The 8,041-nt window shown below is 41.7% G+C and overlaps 1 long non-coding RNA gene across 1 annotated transcript; it reads left to right on the forward strand.

The window, feature by feature from the left end:
- Positions 1 to 715: 715 nt before the first annotated feature.
- Positions 716 to 3,837, forward strand: LOC113881932. Its single transcript, XR_003508218.1, has 2 exons — positions 716 to 1,141; positions 2,910 to 3,837. It is a non-coding gene; the product is annotated as an uncharacterized LOC113881932 (long non-coding RNA).
- The last annotated feature ends 4,204 nt before the right edge of the window (positions 3,838 to 8,041 follow it).

Raw genomic sequence — 8,041 nt, forward strand, 5'->3', positions numbered from 1 at the left:
AGAGAAATCAGAATTTCTTGTTAATAGAAACAATGTGAAACCCTTTTTTAAATCTCTAGTTTGTAAACGTAAATCTCAGTTTTCTCTAACCTGTAGTCTGTAAATGATTTTTCCAATCTGTTTTTGTTGTTCCGTCATTCTTTGTGCGACTTCCCTGTCCTTCACCATCTTCCTGAGTTTGCTCAAACTCGTGTCCATTGAGTCAGTGAAGCCATCCAACCATCTCATCCTCTGTTGCTCCCTTCTCCTCTTGCCCTCAGTCTTTCCCAGCATCAGGATTTTTTTTCCAATGAGTATAAATGTTTTACCTCAGTAAATACATCATACTGAATGTAACCATTTCTTAGGTAAGTCAGAATCCGATCGTGCTTTTTGAAATGAGGTCACTGGTTGATTAAATTATAGGTTATAATTATTTAAGTGGCACATTCAGGTATATATGTGTGTGTGCGTGCATAGGCATGTATACACACATGTGTGTAGGGTATATAGTCACTTCCTTATAAAAGCATGCAGAATGTGCTCTGCCACCCATTGGAAAGTTTGCCACTCATTCGAAATGACCCTGACACTGGGAAAGATTGAAGGCAGGAGGAAAATGGGATGACAGAGGATGAGATGATTGGAAGGTATCACCGACTTGATGGACATGAGTTTGAGTAAACTCTGGGAATTGGTGATGGGCAGGGAGGCCTGCTGTGCTTCGGTCCTTGGGTTTGCAAAGAGTCAGAGATGACTGAGCAACTGAACTGAACCGAACTTGCCACCAAAACTGCCCCGCTGTGAGCCCCCGGGAGGGTAGGGGCCACTGCATATGGGGGTTTGTAGCCTGTGGCTGCAGATTTAAAGCTGTGGTTCTCAACCTTGACTGTATTTTGGAATCCTCAGGAGAGCTTTCAAAAAACAGTGATGCCAGGTCGCACCCCCAGAGACTCTGATTTAATTGGTGTATAGAAGGTGCTGAGTATTGGGAATTTTAAACACTCCCCAGATGATTCTAATGTGCCCTCAATAACTTCTCCCAAGTGCAGAAACGGCAGTATCACTCCTCTGAGAGAGCAGAAGCCAGCAAGAAGGAAGAGGGTAATGAAAAGGAGGCTGGGAACTTGCCTGCAACCTCATGGCCCTGGTGGCTCAGAAGGTAAAGAATCCACCAGCAACACAGGAGACACAGGTTCAATTCCTGGACATAACTGAGCGACCAACACATACACAAGTACCTGGTTATTAACTGGTTACCTAGTGCTGTTAACTGGCAATTAACTGGTTACCTGGTGCTACTCACCACCCAGTGTGAGAACAGTGTTACGGGTATTCTTCTAGCCTGCCAGTCACAGGTGGTTGAACGAAAGGAAGAGCATGAGGACATCAGAAAGCTCCAGAAACGAACCTCTCATTGGTTTACAAGCTAGCACTGAAAAGTGTTCACAAAAGGGAAATAAATTAATAAAGAGTATATGTTTAATTTCAGTAGTAATTATATGTGTACAAATAAACATATCTTCCCTCCTAATTACCATAAAAATTATTTTAATGATATTCAGTGTTAACAGGGCAAGAGTGAAACTCATCTTCCATTGACTGTATCCGCTTTGGAAAATAATTGAGCAGCATGGGTCAGGGCTGATAAAAATGTTTCCTGTTTATCCGAAGAGATGATACAAATGAGCTTACAAAACAGAAAGAGACTCACAGACTTAGAGAATGAATCTACAGTTGCCAGGAGAAGAATGAGGAGAAGGGATAGTTAGAGAGTTTGGGATGGATATGTAGACATTGCTGGATTTAAAATGGATAACCAACAAGGACCTACTATACAGCACATAGAACTCTGCTCCATATTATGTGGCAGCCTGGATGGGAGGGGAGTTTGGGGGAAAATGGATACATGTCCATGTACGGTTGAGTCCCTTCACTGTTCATCTGAAACTATCACAACACGGGTTAATCAGCTATATCCCAATATGGAAAAAAAAAAAAAAAGTTTCCTGTTTAACCACCTAATTCCCCTGAAAATCTGAGGAAACATTTTATAATATGGGAAAATCTACATGGATGAAAAGGTTCATCATAATTATTCTTAATAGTACAATATGAGAAATAGTCAAAGTATAAACAGTAAGAGAAAGGTTAAAAAGATAAATCACATATCCATTGGGTAGAACATTATGCAGCCATTATAAACATTGTTAGAAATGAAAATGTTTCGTATCAAAATCTTTATGCTCTAATGCTAAGTAAGGGCTTCCCAGATGGCACTAGTGGTAAAGAATCCGCCTGCCAATGCAGGAGACCTGAGACTCAGGTTCAATCCCTGGGTTGGGTAGATCCCCTGGAGGAGGGCATGGCAACCCACTCCAGTATTCTTGCCTGGAGAACCCCCACGGACAGAGGAGCCTGGTGGGCTACAGTCCACAGGGTCGAGAAGAGTCAGACAGGACTGAAGTGGCTTAGCACACAGCACAGGGGATGAATGAGGGGCAGGAATGGAGAGTCCTGGGGCTCTGCAGGCACCTCCAAGCTCTGATTCTGTAAAGTGCTCTTCCTCCCTAAAGAAAGCAGGTGTTACTTAACAAAAACTCCCCCAAAGTGCAAGGAGTTGACCAACCTCAGCCAGATGGACAATTCCAGGGAAAAAAACCACCGCAAAATGCCAAGAAGACACAGGAGCAGCAGAGAAAGAGGATCCCTGAACGGGATGCCAATTCTGTTTGATGAGTCAGGAGTGGGACCTAGAAGGTACAGGTTTTGAAAAGCACCCAGAAAATGTTGGGAACCAATGAAATTTGACAACTGGTGCTCCAGATGTCCTTTGCTTATCTCCTGCCAAGTGTAAGGTTTCACAAAGTCCTCTCTCATACATCCTGCTCTGCCCACACTCATGCCTCTGGCTTTTTTTTTTTTTTCAGGGCTGAGCTATTTGCAACAATCTATTGAGCTTCAATCTGTATTTACCCACTGCATCTCCCATGCTGGTACCGGAACAGTGGTTCCTAAACTTAAGCGTGCGTCAGGATAGGCTGGGTGCTGTGACACAACACACAGATTCCCAGATCCCATGACTGGAATTTCTGATTCTGAAGGCTGGGGTTGGGGATGAAAATTTGGATTTTTCATCAGGTTCTTGGGGGAGGCTGTTCCTGGTGGTCCGGACACTTTGAGAAGCGCTGTACTGGAAGGGTCATCCTAAAGCAGATGCTGAGTTTGTCCGTCACCTGAAGACTTGTGTGTTTACAGCAGAAAGCCCAGCCACTGAGCAGAGTCCAAAGACACTGTAGCTTTTCCAGAGACTTCCTTCTCCTGTTCACATCTCTGGCTCAAGCACTTCCCCGTGTGCACCAAACACTACCCCATGCTGCGTTCCTTCACACTTGCAGTCTTTGCAGATTCAAGTCTCTCTCCGGAGAGATTCTTCTATTTCTATACTGGGTCAACTCCCACTCATCAGTCAAGATTCTGCTGGAATGTCACTTTCTCCACGAAACCGTCACAGGATCCTTCAGAAATAGCATTTTTCTCTCTCTGCTTCTCTGTGCCTCTGATTTGGAATACAGCACATTGCATTTTTTTTAAAAAAAGATTTCTTTGATATGGACCTTTGAAAAAGTTTTTACTGAATTTGTTGCAACATTGCTTCGTCTTTCTTTAATGTTTTGGTTTTCTGGCCAAAAGGCATGTGGGAACCCATACCCCTTCTACTGGAAGCTGAAGTCCGAACCACTGGACCTTCAGGAAAGTCCCCCAGTGCATTGCATTTTGATCCTCTGAATATCTCGATTACCTGCAGAATTCGCTAATTCATCATCAGCATTTCAAATAAAGATAAATTATATTCTTTATTGCTTATTCTCTATATCCCAAAGACCTAGCACAAAAGACATGCTAAATTCACACTTGTTGCCTGAAAGATGGGAGAATCAAGGACACTAGTTAGGCAAAGGGTTGTTTGATTTTTTCCTAAAGCCTAAAAGTACTTAAAGTGAAAAAGCAGAATCATTCTTTAGATGGCAGTTGAGCTATCAGTTACCTAGCTCTGGAAACTGTTTAAGGCTGGACACTGTGGGAAATACACAAATTTCCATAATGAACATCCTTAGAATACTATACTCTCTACAGAAGGATTAATGTCACGTTTTCCATTCCTTGCCCAAACCTCCCAAAAAGACTTTAGTATTTAAAATCTGATGCAAAAGAGTTTGGGTGTGATTTCTCTCTCCTCTAAGCAAATATACAGCAAATAAAAAATTTTCATCTGACAAGAGAAATGGTTTGATAATACCCATCACATTTGAAATATAGGACATGTAATTTGGAGGATAGAAGCCCCAAATCTTTCCTTTTTATTTATATTAGTGCAAATATTTTAGGGCTTAAAGACAAATACACGGCCACTGGAGAAACTTAGCCTGGTTCACAAAAACAAATTACAATCATCCATTTTCAGGGCTCTAAAATATTGGCTGCTGCTTCTACTGCTGCTAAGTCACGTGTCTGACTCTGTGCAACTCCATAGACGGCAGCCCACCAGGCTCCCCCGTCCCTGGGATTCTCCAGGCAAGAACACTGGAGTGGGTTGCCATTTCCTTCTCTGAAGCATGAAGGTGAAAAATGAAAGTGAAGTCGCTCAGTTGTGTCCGACTCAGCGACCCCATGGACTGCAGCCTTTCAGGCTCCTCCGTCCATGGGATTTTCCAGGCAAGAGTACTGGAGTGGGGTGCCATTGCCTTCTCCAAAAATATTGGCTAGGCTGAGGAAATTCCAAATTTATAGACGATTCTGAGTGAAGATGTTTTTCTCTCACTGGTTGGTATTTTATAATACGTGTCATCGTGTTCAGCCTTGTAGGATTTATATTAGGAATCATACCTTCAGATAAAAGCCGGATCAAGGAAAGGGGTTAGTTGGCAGAGTATTTGTCAGTGAATGATTCACAAAAAATGAGTTCGTTTGTTCTGAGTTTCAATCTTCTTTTTCAATAAAGACCTTGACCAAGGGCTTGGAGATCTGCCCCTGCTTGTTTGTACTTCAAAAGGGCAAAGTACTCGATGTCACGAGGGTGAGGTGAGACTGGCCAGCTGAGAAACATTCTGGGATGTAACCACTAATTCAACTTAGAGTAATCATTCATTCACTCATTCAGCAAGTTCTTATTGGTGGCCAATTGCTTGCAAGGCCCCCTTGTTGGCCCTAAAGATACAGCAATGACAAAACAGACACAAGTCTTCTCCCGTGTGGGTCTCACACTCTAGCTGGGGAAAGAGGAGTAATAAAATGTGTGTGCGTGTATGTGCACGTACATGAACGCACATGTGTGTGCATAAACCACCCCAGAATAAAGCTTCGTGCTGGCTAAAGAACTATGGGAGTGGCTAGACTACAGTTTTCATCCAGGGAAAAGCTCATTGGCTGTCCCACCTGGAGAGGGGGAAGAATGACCAATCAGCTGTCTGGGGGAGGAGCCTTCCAGGCAGAGGGAACAAAATGTACAGAGATTCCGCGGTGGGATCACATAGAGGGACTAGTGTGATTGGAGGGAATGAAGGGAGAGTATTAGAAAATGAGATCCAAGGGAACAGGATGGTGAGGTGGGCGCTGGAGTCTGGTCTTACATGGCCTTGTAGACCTCTATTTTGGCTTTTACTTGGTATGAGGTGAGAAGACTTTGTAATGTTGAGTAGCAAAGCGATAATAAGATCTCTCCTATTTTAGAATTGTCAGTCTGGCTGCTGTCTTCAGAGTCAACTGAAGGGAGAAGGGGCAGAAGCCGGGAGATGAATTAGAGGGCTATGACAACAATTCAGGTGAGAGATGGGTTTGGCTCAGACAGGGATTTAGTGTAGGTGGTGAAAAGTGATCAGACTCTGGATATAATTTGAAAGAAGAGCTGACAGGATCTGCTAAAGGCCCAGGTAGAAAACGTGAGAGAAAGAGAGAAGTCATGGATGCTGTCAGGGTTTGTTTGGGGAGGAGTGGTAAAGGGAATGGTTTTGAGAGGGAGAGAGCTCTATTTGGAACATGTTGAGATGCTGATGGCACAGCCAAATGAAGCCTAGACTTAAGGAAGATATAAATTTGGCGTCCTCTGCATGTAGCTGTTATTTAAAGCCATCAGACAGAATGAATGCTAATAAGGTGAGTATTGTAAAGTAATAATAATAAGCAGAAACAACAATTAAATAGAGTTGGGAAACCTGAAGGAGGAGCTCTCACACCCTGGGACATGCTTGACCCAGCAGGAAGAAAAAGACTCCTTTCCCGACAAGGACTCTGCTGACTTTCTTTTCCTCTTATAAAAGTCTTCCATTGCTCTGGGGCGGGGTGGGGTGGGGGCTTGAATGTGGCGTGCCATGGTTGCACACCCCAAATTTCAATTCTCTGTTGATCCCAACTTAACCCATTTTTATTGGAGAAATGTCTGGTAGTCTGTTTGTTTCCGGTCAAAAGTGTGTGGATAGAAAAGAGGACAAGTACAAAGTAAATGTTCTGAGCTCTCTAGTGGAAAAGATCAGGGGCATAAGAAAGTCGAAGAACCAAATGAAGAAGCGAAGGATGTAGGAAGGATCTTCCACAAGGACATTGAAATCATCAAGAATTAAGAGAAATGTTGGAGAATGTAATAGTGACCCAGAAGCTAAAATATTCATGAGATAGACCATCCAAAGTTTTGATTATTATACAGTCAAGTAGAAGGACTGAAAAATGCTATAAACTCCAATAGATTGTTAGTCTACAGTGGAGACACATATTGACTTCTATTACCTATCCTTTAGTGCCACCTGCTGGACACAGACCAAAGCAAATAACTACAAAAGGATGATTTTTTTAAAGAAAGTCCTTGTGATTAAGAAAATTTCACAGAAAATATAAAAGTTCTTAGTGTACTGAGAGTAATTAGATAGTAACTTTGCAATTTCACCAAGCTTTGTTTCTTAAATATCTAAGGAAAAACTAGAGAAAAGGAGGATGTATAAAGAGGGAAGAAATTTGGAGATTAAAAAGTAGGCACACAAAAGGAAAAAAAGAAGTGGAAATGAGAAGGATTGTTTGATTATTCTATGATTTGTCTTTTGGAAAATGTACTATCCACTTTAGAAATTGGGACATATACTATCCAATTTTGAAAGTCTCATGTATACACGTGCTTTCCCCTCCCCAAGAGGTTAAATTTTCATAATCAGGTCCCCCACCTTACATATTCCTGGTGACATGCCTATCCTACCACTGTATTTAGGACAGGGCCTGGCAAAGAGTAGATGCTTAATATTCAAAGACTGGAGTAAGAAGAAACAACAGCAAAGATATTTTAAACAAACTCACAGACAAGTAAAACAGGCCTAGTGGTTACCAATGGGGAGAAGGAATGGGGGAGGGGCAGTAAAGGGTATGAGATTAAGAGATACAAACAACTCTGTGTAAAATAGATAAGCAACAGGCATATATTGTAGCACAGGGAAATATAGCCATTATTTTGTAGTAACTTTAAATGGAGTAGAATCTATAAAAATAGTGAATCACTATGTTGGATACCTGAAACTAACATAGTACTGTAAGTCAACTATACTTCAGTTAAGAAAAGAGTGTAGACAGTTGTACAACAATATGAATATACTTATTACCAAATTGTGCACTAAAAAATGTTAAGATGGTGCATGTTATGTGACTTTCAACTCAGAAATTTAAAACTATAAAATAATCTTATTATTTTTTAAAATACTTTTTTTTAAATGTAGACCATTTTTAAAGTCTTTATTGAATTTTTTACAGTATTGCTTCTGTGTTATTTTTTGGTTTCTTGGCCCTGAGGTATGTGGGATCTTCTTAGCTCCCTGACTAGGAACCGCATACTTCCTGCATTGGAAGACGAAGTCTTAACCATTGCACCACCAGGGAAGCCCCATAAAAACTATAAAATAATTTTAAAAGGGCAGCATGAAGGGTCCTTGGAGCCATGGAAATAGCCTGGGTCTAGATTGAATTGATGTAGACATCCTGGCTGTGGTATTGTATTACACCACAGTCTTGCAGGATGTTACCTCTGGGA

Source organism: Bos indicus x Bos taurus, chromosome 23, assembly GCF_003369695.1.
Source record: "Bos indicus x Bos taurus breed Angus x Brahman F1 hybrid chromosome 23, Bos_hybrid_MaternalHap_v2.0, whole genome shotgun sequence".
In the NCBI taxonomy this organism is placed as follows: Eukaryota; Metazoa; Chordata; class Mammalia; order Artiodactyla; family Bovidae; genus Bos; species Bos indicus x Bos taurus.